We start from the raw sequence: 12082 nt of genomic DNA on the forward strand, positions 1-12082 counted from the left end.
GGCCGACGGGGACGGATATCAAAACCATGGCACTATGTATAACAAACAACGTACGGGTAAGATAATTATTATACGAGTAACTATATATCCAAATCACACAAACATCAAATTTTTATATAAAATTTCATGAACAAGAGGCTCACCACAAGGTGGTGCCGGCGACGGGACGGTGCGGGCGATCGACGGTGGTTACGACAGAGATTTAGAAGGCACTAAGTAAACCAGACCTACATATGCAAACTAAGTGTTATTTTGACCTCAAATTGCATATAAATCAAATACTACCACATATAATTCCTCCCAAATTACTAAAACCCACAATTAATCACTATATAAACCAATGCAAGAGCTAATCTAGCAATGAGAGATGAAAGGACAAAGTTGCTAACCTTGATGATCATTTGAATGGATGGGGGCCTGCAAATCTTGACAAATTTGGGGCAAATTTTGTGATGAACTCGAGAGGAAGAAGGGAAGAACAGAGGAGAGGGAGAGGAGAAAGGGGGAAGAACAGAGTGCGGGTGGACGAAGGGTTTATATAGGACGACCTTTAGTACCGGTTCGTGCCATGAACCGGTACTAAAGGTGCTGGAAGGGCCCCACTCTGACAACATCCTGCCACCACTTTCTTTAGTGCCGGTTCGTGGCACGAACCGGTGCTAAAGGTTTGCCACGAACTGGTACGAAAGAGCTCCTCCCGCCTAGCCGTTGGAACCAGCACTAATGGACATATTAGTGCCGGTTCTGTTACAAACCAGGACTAATGTGTCTCACATTTGACCCTTTTTCTACTAGTGAGGGACTACCATGAAACAATAAACCAGCGGGCATCAGACCCCTGTGGCCAGTCGAAACGCAAAAAGTGCCCAACCGAAGATCCCAGCTAACCAATCTGGATCCCATCCATGTCTCCCAAGAGAGGCCTGCTACGAGGAAAGGTTCTGTCCGCTAGTGCAGCTGCTGCCTGGGCCAACCTCTTCACTCCAGCTTGGAACTTTGCTTTGTCCTCGTCTTTGAGAAGCCCTGCCCAATACAACATGAATGAGCAAGCAGTGAAAACAGCCTCCAGGGGAGTGCGGGCAACATATTTATCAAAAGTAACTTTATTGCGGAGGCACCAGGTCCCCCAACATATGGTAGCTACGATCATCACATAGTATTGCTCTCCCCCTGGGAAGAATTTATATAGCCAGATAAAACTTTGCCACAGGGACCGAGGGCAACAAGACGTGCCAACTGTTAAACCCAGAACCCCCCCCCCCAAGCGGTACGAGCAAGTAGGCAAGTAAAGAACAAGTGATTAGCCGTCTCTATATTGGTACAAAAAGAACAAGCAGGGTTCCCAGGCCACTTCCTACTGCGCATATTATCCCGTGTCAGCACAGCATTCTGTAAAAGTTGCCACAAGAAGATTTTAATCTTCAATGGAATGGCCGCTTTCCACACCCATTTATAATTGGGACCAGATAAGTTTCTTTCCAACCACTCATACATAGATTTAGTCGTATACTTCCCCTTACTACTAAATGCCCAGGAAATTGTATCTGAAGAACTGTTCAATGATAATTTTCTAGCTTCCGCAACCACCCAAGCCCATTGTTCACCCAACACACCGTTCAATCTCCGTCTTAATCCAAGGGTATAATTATTTCTAACCCAGGATATAATAGTACTCTCTTGATCGTGGCAGATGCTAAAAAGATCAGGAAATCGATCTTTCAGGACAGTGTTCTCTATCCAAGGGTCGTGCCACACCCTGCTCAGATCTCCACTATTGATATTGACTTTTCTACCAGCCATATACGAGTCCTTGACTTTCATGATAGCCTTCCTGTAAGGAGAATCGGGAAAACGACTGCGTATATTAGCCACAGTCTTGTTTCTGAAGTATCTAGCTCTCACAATACGCTGCCATAACCCGTCGCTAGTTTCGAGCTTCCACCACCACTTAACTAGTAGGGCAATATTCTGTTTATGTAAATCCTTGATTCCCAGCCCCCCAATATTCTTAGATCGGCAAATTCTAGCCCACTTAACCATATGATATCCATGTTTCTTGTTCTTCCTTCTCCAGAAGAATCGACGACGGTGTTTCTCTATCTTTTCAATAAAGGTTTTATTGAAGAGGAACATCGACATAAGGAACGATGGAATCCCATCAAGGTTGGATCCCAATAAGGTTAGCCTGGCCCCAGAGGAAGCTGCATAGGCAGCCCAAGCATCAAGTTTTTTGATCGGTTTACCATCAAGGAAGTCTAGATCCGCATTCTTGAGGACGGAATATGTTACTGGTACACCTAGGTATTTCATAGGCAAGGTGCCCACTTGGCAGCCAAACATATTCGCATGTGCTAGATCGATATTGTTGTCTCCTCCAATACTAAATATCTCACTTTTCTCAAAATTAATTTTTAGCCCTGACATGAGTTCAAAGAGATAAAGCAAGAGCTTGATATTGACAGCTTTCTCAATATCATGTTCAAAACATAGCACAGTGTCATCTGCGTATTGTAGGATGCCCACCCCCTCCTCAATAAGATCGACAGCCAACCCTTTAACAAGACCGTTTTTTGAGCCGCAAGCACCATCTTAGTGAGGCAATCAGCTGCCAAATTAAAGAGGAAAGGGGAGTGAGGATCACCCTGTCTCACCCCCTTAGCACTTTGAATATATGGCCCCACCTCATCATTGATTTTGACACTAACTGTGCCATTCTTAAGGATTTGAGATACCCACCCACACCATTTAGAATCAAAACCCCATTTCCTATGACAGTCGAGTAAAAAATCCCAATTAACTTTGTCATAGGCTTTCTCGAAGTCAAGTTTGAGAATTATACCCACTTGTTTTTTGACATGAGTATAATGTAAAATCTCATGTAAAGATAGAATGCCATCCACAATATGTCTCCCTTTAATAAAGGCATTTTGTTGAATACTGAACAGCTTATTTGCATATTTACTAGACCTAATATCCATGGCTTTTGTGAGCAGTTTGTATGGGCAACGCAACAAACAGATGGGTCTATATTGTTGTATCCTCTTAGCATTAGAAGATTTAGGCAACAAGGTTATAATGCCATAATTCTGGCATTGCACATCCAACTTGCCCTCATAGAACCAATCAAACATATGCCATAAATCCTGGGCAACCACTTCCCAGCAATGTTGATAGAACTCAACAGGAATGTCATCCGGGCCAGGTGCCCGATTAGTTTTCATGCTAAACAGAGCCTTCTTGATCTCCTCAAGGGAAAAAGGTCGGGTCAAATCATCATTGTCCTTAGGGGTAATTTTTTCCTCCTGAGACCATAGAGTTGCATCAATTTGGCAAATATTTCCAGGGGCCGGTCCAAAAAGGTTCTTATAGTATTCGATGGCATGGGCTAATAAGTTTTTGGTTCCATCTATAACCACAGATCCACATTCAAGGGAGATCATAGAGTTTTTCCTACGACGCCCATTAGCAACCTTATGAAAAAAATCAGTGTTATCGTCTCCTTTCAATAACCACCTCTCATTAGATAGTTGATGCCAATGAAGTTCTTCTTCCACATATATATCATTGAGCTCTACTAGGATATTTAGTTTCCTAGTATAAGCTCACCACATAGGCCAACTTCCTCTTCGAGCTTTTCCAGCTCCTGAAGTTCAAGTTTAATAAGCTTCTTTCTAATCTTGTTGTGACCAAACAAATTAGATCCCCACCCTTTAAAGAATTTCTTGAACCTCTTCAGTTTAATGTTCAAGGAATCGATGGGGTTGTTTGTGTACACCGGCCTAGACCAAATCCCAGCCACCAGAGGAAGAAATTCTGGATTTTGAAGCCAAGCATTATCAAATCGGAAGCATCTATTTCCAGGTGCTCTAGAGGAGGCTCTCCCACTATCCAATAACAAAGGATTATGATCAGATAACTCTTTGATCAACTTAGCAACAGAAGCAAGAGGGTATAAGTCTTCCCAGTCAGGAGACATAAGCACTCTATCCAATTTTTCTAAGGTTGGGTTTTCCTGTTTATTAGACCAGGTATAGCAACCACCTGTCATGTAAATCACCCTCAATCCAAGCAGATGTATGACAGAATTGAACACATCAGAAAAATGGGATATAGCAGTTTTTTTATTCTTCTCTCCACTATGCCGAATGATGTTAAAATCCCCCCCCCCCACACCAAATATGGTATGCTGGTATTATGACATAAAGAGGACAACTCTGCAATGAACTCAGGTTTATGCTCATCTTGAGCAGCACCATAAACCGTCGTAAGGGACCACCTACAGTTTTTGTTCTTATCGAACAGGTCTAATTGCAGGATGTATCTACCATGTATAATTTTAAGGATATCAAAGTTATCCTTCTTAATACCGCACAAAATGCCTCCAGATTTCCCCCTAGAAGGAACCCATTCCCAATGGAATTTATGGCTCGGGTCAATTTTCCTAAAAAAGGATGGTTTATATATCTCTTTCATAGTCTCTTGCAGACCAATAAAATCAATCTCATTGGCATTTATCATATCAATGAGACAGGTAGCCATGCCTTTCTTACCTGCCCCCCTACAATTCCAAAATATGCCTTTCATTTATATCGTTCTGGTTTATCCTTCACTCTGGTAGGTCTGCCAGGATCCAGGGCAGCCCTACCTTCTCCCTTTTTCTTTTGACTTCTCGTCACAGGTCTCACAGATTCATTAGGGGATAAAACCACCACTGATTTCCTACGCTGGTTTTTCTTCTTTTTTTGTTTTGACTGGACAAGGATAAAAGGTTCCTCCTCGTCCCTAATATCATCGTCCCAGGATAAGGAAAGGGGCACATCATTACCTAAGCCATCACTAATAGTTATCTTAGGTGGATTTGCATCATTATATTTATCTTTTAGCAAATTCCTGGAAAGTTCAAGCTCACGCAAGGCATCTACAGTAGCAAAATCAGCATCCGGAATTTGCACACCCATCAAAGCAGCACGTAACAAAATAGCAGTATCAAACAAGGCAGAATACTGATTTTGGGGGTTGGGTACTTTCATACCTTCCGAGTCACGCTTCTTCATCCTGTTGATGGCTGTATCTCCCACTTTTTCCAGCTTCTGCATCTGCCTGCGTGGAGCATATTCCTCACAAACCATATTATCATGGATTGGGGACCCAGAAGGAGATTCAACTGTATAGGTACTTCAGTTCTCCCCCCTTCCATGGATCCCTCCTCAAGCGGAACAATATGGGGTAGAGAAGGCCAGGACACATAATCTGACAGAGGAGAGAAGATGCCCCCCTGATTTGCATCATCATAATGAAAGTACACAGGTGAGGGAGGAATAGGAGTTATAATCCCCCAAGCACCTTTGCGAGCATCAGATTCATATGTGGGAGATTGAGTCATCTCTTCCACCTCCACTTCTACAGGATTCTTTTCATATGAAACACCAACAGCTTGAGGATCATAACATGACATTTTTCCAGCTGCATGTTCTCTGGCCATGGTTTCAATAAGCAGCTCCGTATGATTCCCCTCATCACTCTCCTCCTCTTCCTCACTTTCAGCAACAGCAGCCAGCCGCTGCCCCCCTTTGTCATAGTTTTGTGAGGAAAAGTTCCCAACCATAGAGGCACTCGTATCTCCTTGCCCAGCAGATGAAGCAGGATATGATTCCATCCTTGCTTTCTTGGGAAAGGAGGGGGATGCACTACTATCCACAGCAATGGAAGACTGACTCTTGTCAACCCCCATAGTCACAACTCTCTCAACTTCATAAAAGAAATCATAGATTTTCTCCTCGAGCATCCCTTCAGCCGAGGGGGGAATTTTCTCTACCTCTCTGCACCCAAGAAGGATTCTAACATATTCAGGCTTATGAATAGTAGCTTCATCGACTTCCAGAGTTATCCCTACCAGAGCCCCAGCATAAGCTGCATGTTCAAAGCACCTTTTTCAATAGGAATATTACGAACTTTCACCTAGGCTTTCTCCATGATCCCTTTGGCCCCTATGGAAGCAGTCCAAGGAGTAATGCAGACCACAACAGCTCCCTCTTTCAAAGGCATACGTTTCCCATAGCAACATGCTCTCTCAACCTCACTAGCATTAGGAAAACGCATCACAAACTTATCAAGACCAATAGAACGAGCCGTACAACGCCATTTCTTTTTGCCAGGTTTTTTAGCAAAAATAGCATCGAACTCCTGCTCAATCTCTTTCACAGATGCAAAACCCTCCACAATAGAGATCACCACGTTGTTAGTTTTCTCAACACCCTGTTTAGCAGCACACATATCAGGAATATAGAAGAAACCTTGGCCAGGCGACTGGAATCCGCACATGAATGGAACACATTCCCACGGCCTTAGGTTTTGACACAGTTGAGCCATATGACCTAACTTGTTGCATTTCTCGCATCGGATAGTGGGACAACGAGGAGTGAAATGACCTGGGAGGGAGCAGTTGATGCAGATCTCATCGCTGCTTTTGGTCGCAGCTTGCCCAGTCGGTGGAGGTGGAGGTGGAGGTGGCTCCTTGCTCGTCGTCGTCTCCTTGGTCGCCCCGCTCATGGCCCGCGCCGCCGATTCCCATCTGTCCCCGACCTCGCCTCCGCCAGATCTCGAACCACCAGACACCTGCGGTGGTGGATCTGGCCGCTGCCAGACCATGTGCCGGGTCTGGTTCGGCAGCGGAGCTTTACGCCCTCCGCCGAATCCGCCTCACGCCATGTTGTCGCGCCACCCTCCAGATCTCCCCCCGCCTCGCTCTCCCATCGAAGTGTGCGGCTCACCACCAACCCGCTCCGTCGCAGCTACCTGGGCAAACGAGCGGTCGTCGCCGCCGGCCTTGCCGCGCCACCAGCCGAAGGAATCGTGTGGGGAGAGATTGGGGGGGCAAACCCTATCTTGCTCCCACAGGTGCCCGAAGAGATGTGCGAGATGCGCGTCCCGTGGACTAGAAGTGGTGGTAGGTGGGGAAGTTGGTGCGGCTCTCCTCGCCTCTTCCGCACCATATGACTCCACACCCGGATTGAAGCTGGGCCCCTCATGGCAGTCAGGTGGCCTTGGCCCCGCGCCCACGTGATGTGAACCCGCGTGTCTTCCGTGTACCGCTCTCCGCACCGGAACATGCGCCTCGCCCGCTTGATTCGGCCACGTCGCCGGAATTCGCTCCCGTACCCTCGCGAAATGGCATGGTAGTGAGATGACGTCATCAATGTCGATGTGTTCCCCCGCGCGCAGGAAACGTGCGTCAACAGTGACCCCACGCCCGTCGATCAGGACGAGGCGGAGCGCGTCTCGTCGGAGGATTAGCTCGCCGTCGTGGAATGTTAGTGTGGTTGTGTGTAGATCAGCGACGTACGAGACGCGCCATCGCTCGTCGGGCGGGGAGGAGGATGAGCACGCCATCGCCTCCTCCATGCGACGAGAAGATGGACTGAACCCTTTTAACTGCTAAAGAACATACGTGCGCATGCAACAATCGTGGCCCGGCCAGCGCCACCGCGTCCCGTTGCTGCCATGTGTGAACCGTCGCCGTTCTCGACCGTGTCCAGGAGCTCGCAGGAGTCGCCTCTCGCGGCTGCCATGGTCATGACCTCGCCGCCGTCGGTCCTTTCGGTCCGGCCCGAGCTTTACCTCCGCCAGTCCGGTCCAGAAAAAGAGGACCGCCGCTCTTCTCGGTCCGGTGCGGTCCGGTCCGCCGCCGGCCGGTCCAAACGGTGGCTTGGTCAGGGACCGGCCCGGCCCGGACCGTGTCCACCCTGACCCATCGGCGACCCCCTGCCCCAGCCGATCCTAGGCGACACCCTCGCTGGCGGTGCGTCTCCCGGGCCCTTCTCCCCCTCCCCGTGTCCGCAGCCACAGGTCACCCATCGGCGACCCCCGGCCCCGCGCCCGCTGCTGGCAAACGACGGCGGCGGCGGCAGCAGCAACGTGAGATTTTGTTTTGCCCTAATTTTTTCATTGTGGGATTTGGCGCTGAGCGGTTGCGAACGCAGGATGGGATATTTCTTCACCCGGTGGAGCACGGTCAGCCGGCAGTAATTGCTAAGCGCACACCATCTCAGGATAAGATTAATCCTGACGGTTAAGATTTACTTAAGAGGGATGATCTAATGGTGCTGATCTAGCTGTGTACGTTTACTGGGGTGTACTTAAGAAAGAAAATGTTTAATTGTTTATTAGTAGTAGAGATGACTTTATTGACTTTATTTTCTTTAACATTCATTAATCTGTTGAGTTTTTTCACTAGTAGTTCTAGATTTTAACATCCAGTATTTGTTGACTTTTTTTTTCTTTAAGATTCATGGATTTCTAGGGTTTTTATTTGGCTGTAATCACTTGAATTTTGCATCTCAATTGTTAGCCCAATCACATCATAAAATCTACTACTACCATTACTTAGAACATGCTCTTACAAATATTAATAGCATCACAAATACAAGAGCACATCGCCATCACACGTTTGCCTCAGCAAAGCAGAGGATCCAGAAACAGTTAAGAAAAGAAGGAAGACCAGGAAGCAAAGCATTTTTCCTATAAATCCCGACTCTGCCCTCCCCTGCTTCATCTTGAGCTCAACCAACCCCTGGCACGGCCTCTTCCTCGCCGTCCTCTTCGCCGACCTCCCCGCGGCTCACCACCGGCGTCGTTAACTTCTTGACCCACCGTGCCATGACCACGCAGCAGAACCAACACGCGGAAGCAGCATCCCGCCAACCCTCGCTCCACTCGCCGGGCTCGTCCACTGGCTCTGCCAACTCCGCGCCATGGCACCACCGTGCTCTGACCACGCCGCCCCTGCTCCCGTTCGACACCAACGATGCCGACGAGATGCTCCTTCTCCACATGCTCTCAGAGCACCAGCAGGACACGCACAAGGCCGTGGCGGCGCCGGTGAAGCGAGAGGAAGCAGGTCACCAAGTCAGCGCCGGGGGAACGCGCGGTGCGCAAGCGGCCGTGGGGCAAGTACGCGGCGGAGATCCGTGACTCGACGCAGAACGGCGTGCGGGTGTGGCTGGGCACCTTCGACAGCCCGGAAGCTGCGGCACTGGCCTACAACCAAGCTGCGTTCGCCATCCGCGGCGGGGCCGCCGTGCTCAACTTCCCTGCCGACCAGGTCAGGCGCTCTCTCGAGGGCGCCGTCGCCGACGTGTGTGGCCGTGCCCACGGCGTTTCGCCCGTGCTGGCGCTCAAGCGGCGGCACTCCATGCGTAGCCGGAAGGCCATGACGACAGGCATGAAGTCGAAGGCCGCCACCCGGGGGACGCAGCCAGAGGGCATGGTGATGGAGCTTGAGGACCTTGGTGCGGAGTACCTGGAGCAGCTGCTCGGCGCCTCAGAGGACAGCGCCACCATCACCATGGATTCATGGTGCTGGAGCCACCACTCCATGACTTGAAGATGATGAACGGATCGCTCGCTGTTTTTCTGTTTCTTGTTGCTCAGTCTTGTTCTAGCTAGATAGAATTGAGATAGCTTCGTTGGGATTGAGGAAACCGTTTGTGAAATCGACGGCTGTGCAGGTTTGGTTTGTACGTGCAAATTATTTTGGTTTGAATCAAGTCAGGTCAAAATGAATGATTTTGGATAGTTCACCTAACGCTTGGAAAGACAAAAAAAGCACCACAACGAATTTTATGGTTGACGGCTGAATTGGAATGGAGCCTGAGGTCAAGAGCCCAAAAAGGATGAAATGCATACATGTGTTGATTGACCAGGTCAAGAGCCCAAACATGCATCCATTACATGCAAGTTGGTAGCACTCGCTCACGTGCAACTACAAACACAAGAACAAGGAAAGGAAAAAAGTATATTTTTCACGGAAAAGCTTCTTCGCGTCCGCTCGTTGGAGCGATCACATCGATAAGGGCATGTTTGGTTGCTGTGTGCTACAATACATGCGTAGCATACCCTTCTCCACTCAGCATGGCTCTGAAAAAACAGCCTTATATGCGACATTTGCGAGTTGTTTGGTTGTCTGCATATGGACTTCCTGCATTAGGGGATCAACTTTGGCATGTTGTTTGGTTGTCTGCATTGTTTCGGCGCATGCAACTACATGTTGTTTGGTTGCCCGCATGGGGTATGATTAAGAGCTAGCACTTGCACTTAGCACACAGGGTTAAGAGCTAGCAGAGGAAGGGGGAGAAGAAATGCAGTGTGCGTCGAACCATGGTGACTGCGGTGGATAGTGGCCATGGCGCCGTGTCTGACATGACGAGCATGGAGTCATGGACGAGCGACCCCGTTGGCGGCACGGCGAGCGACACCGTCGGCGAACTAGTTGTGGTGCTCGCGCAAAGACAGTGGACAGAGGAGGAGAATGCAGTGCTCGCGCCATGGTATCGTCAGTGCAGTGGACGAGAGAGGAGGCCGAGATGATCGACGCCGGAAACGACTCTAGTGTAGTAGGACGTGGGCAAGGAGATCAAGGGGAAGGGCTTCGGCATCGAGAGGAATGAATAGGAGAGCTCTGAGTAGAGGACAGAGGAGCTTGACATGGCAGCGTCAGTGCAGTAGACTGTGTTGGGTAACGTAGTAATTTCAAATTTTTCCTACGCACACGCAAGATCATGGTGATGCATAGCAATGAGAGGGGAGAGTGTTGTCTACGTACCCTCGTAGACCGGAAGCGGAAGCGTTAGAACAATGCGGTTGATGTAGTCGTATATCTTCACTGCCCGACCGATCAAGCACCGAAACTACGGCACCTCCGAGTTCTAGCACACGTTCAGCTCGATGACGTCCCTCGAACTCCGATCCAGCCGAGTGTCGAGGGAGAGTTCCGTCAGCACGATGGCGTGGTGATGATCTGGATGTTCTACCGTTGCAGGGCTTCGCCTAAGCACCGCTACAATATTATCGAGGAGGACTATGGTGGAGGGGGGACCGCACACGGCTAAGAGATCAGGAGATCAATTGTTGTGTCAAGAGGTGCCCCCCTGCCCCCGTATATAAAGGAGCAAGGGGGGAGGGGGCGGCCGGCCAGGGAGGAGGCGCGCCATGGGGAGTCCTACTCCCACCGGGAGTAGGACTCCCTCCTTTCCTTGTTGGACTTGAAGAAGGGGGAAAGAGGAGGGAGAGAGAGAGAGGAAGAAAAGGGGGGGCGCCGCCCCCTTCTCCTTGTTCTATTTGGACTAGGGGGGAGGGGCGCGCGGCCCAGCCCTGGCTGCCTCTCCTCTTCTCCACTAAGGCCCACTATGGCCCATTAAGCCCCCGGGGGTTTCCGGTAACCCCTCGGTACTCCGGTAAAATCCCGATTTCACCCGGAACACTTCCGATATCCAAATATAGGCTTCCAATATATCAATCTTCATGTCTCGACCATTTTGAGCTCCTCGTCATGTCCGTGATCACATCCGGGACTCCGAACAACCTTCAGTACATCAAAACTAATAAACTCATAATATAACTGTCATGGAAACCTTAAGCGTGCGGACCCTACGGGTTCGAGAACTATGTAGACATGACCGAGACACCTTTCCGGTCAATAACCAATAGCGGAACCTGGATGCTCATATTGGCTCCTACATATTCTACGAAGATCTTTATCGATCAAACCGCATACCAACATACGTTGTTCCCTTTGTCATCGGTATGTTACTTGCCCGAGATTTGATCGTCGGTATCCAATACCTAGTTCAATCTCGTTACCGGCAAGTCTCTTTACTCGTTCTGTAATGCATCATTCCGTAACTAACTCATTAGCTACATTGCTTGCAAGGCTTATAGTGATGTGCATTACCGAGAGGGCCCAGAGATACCTCTCCGACAATCAGAGTGACAAAACCTAATCTCGAAATATGCCAACTCAACATGTACCTTTGGAGACACCTGTAGAGCTCCTTTATAATCACCCAGTTACGTTGTGACATTTGGTAGCACACAAAGTGTTCCTCCGGTAAACGGGAGTTGCATAATCTCATAGTTGTAGGAACATGTATAAGCCATGAAAAAAGCAATAGCAACATACTAAACGATCAAGTGCTAAGCTAACAGAATGGGTCATGTCAATCACATCATTCTCCTAATGATGTGATCCCGTTAATCAAATGACAACTCATGTCTATGGTTAGGAAACATAACCATCTTTGATTAA

At 48.7% G+C, this 12082-nt stretch overlaps 1 pseudogene; it reads left to right on the plus strand.

Moving 5' to 3' along the window:
* Positions 1-8580: 8580 nt before the first annotated feature.
* On the plus strand, positions 8581-9382 carry LOC119310715 (annotated as a pseudogene).
* The last annotated feature ends 2700 nt before the right edge of the window (positions 9383-12082 follow it).

The sequence above is a fragment of the Triticum dicoccoides genome, chromosome 5B (genome assembly GCF_002162155.2).
Source record: "Triticum dicoccoides isolate Atlit2015 ecotype Zavitan chromosome 5B, WEW_v2.0, whole genome shotgun sequence".
Taxonomy (NCBI): domain Eukaryota; kingdom Viridiplantae; phylum Streptophyta; class Magnoliopsida; order Poales; family Poaceae; genus Triticum; species Triticum dicoccoides.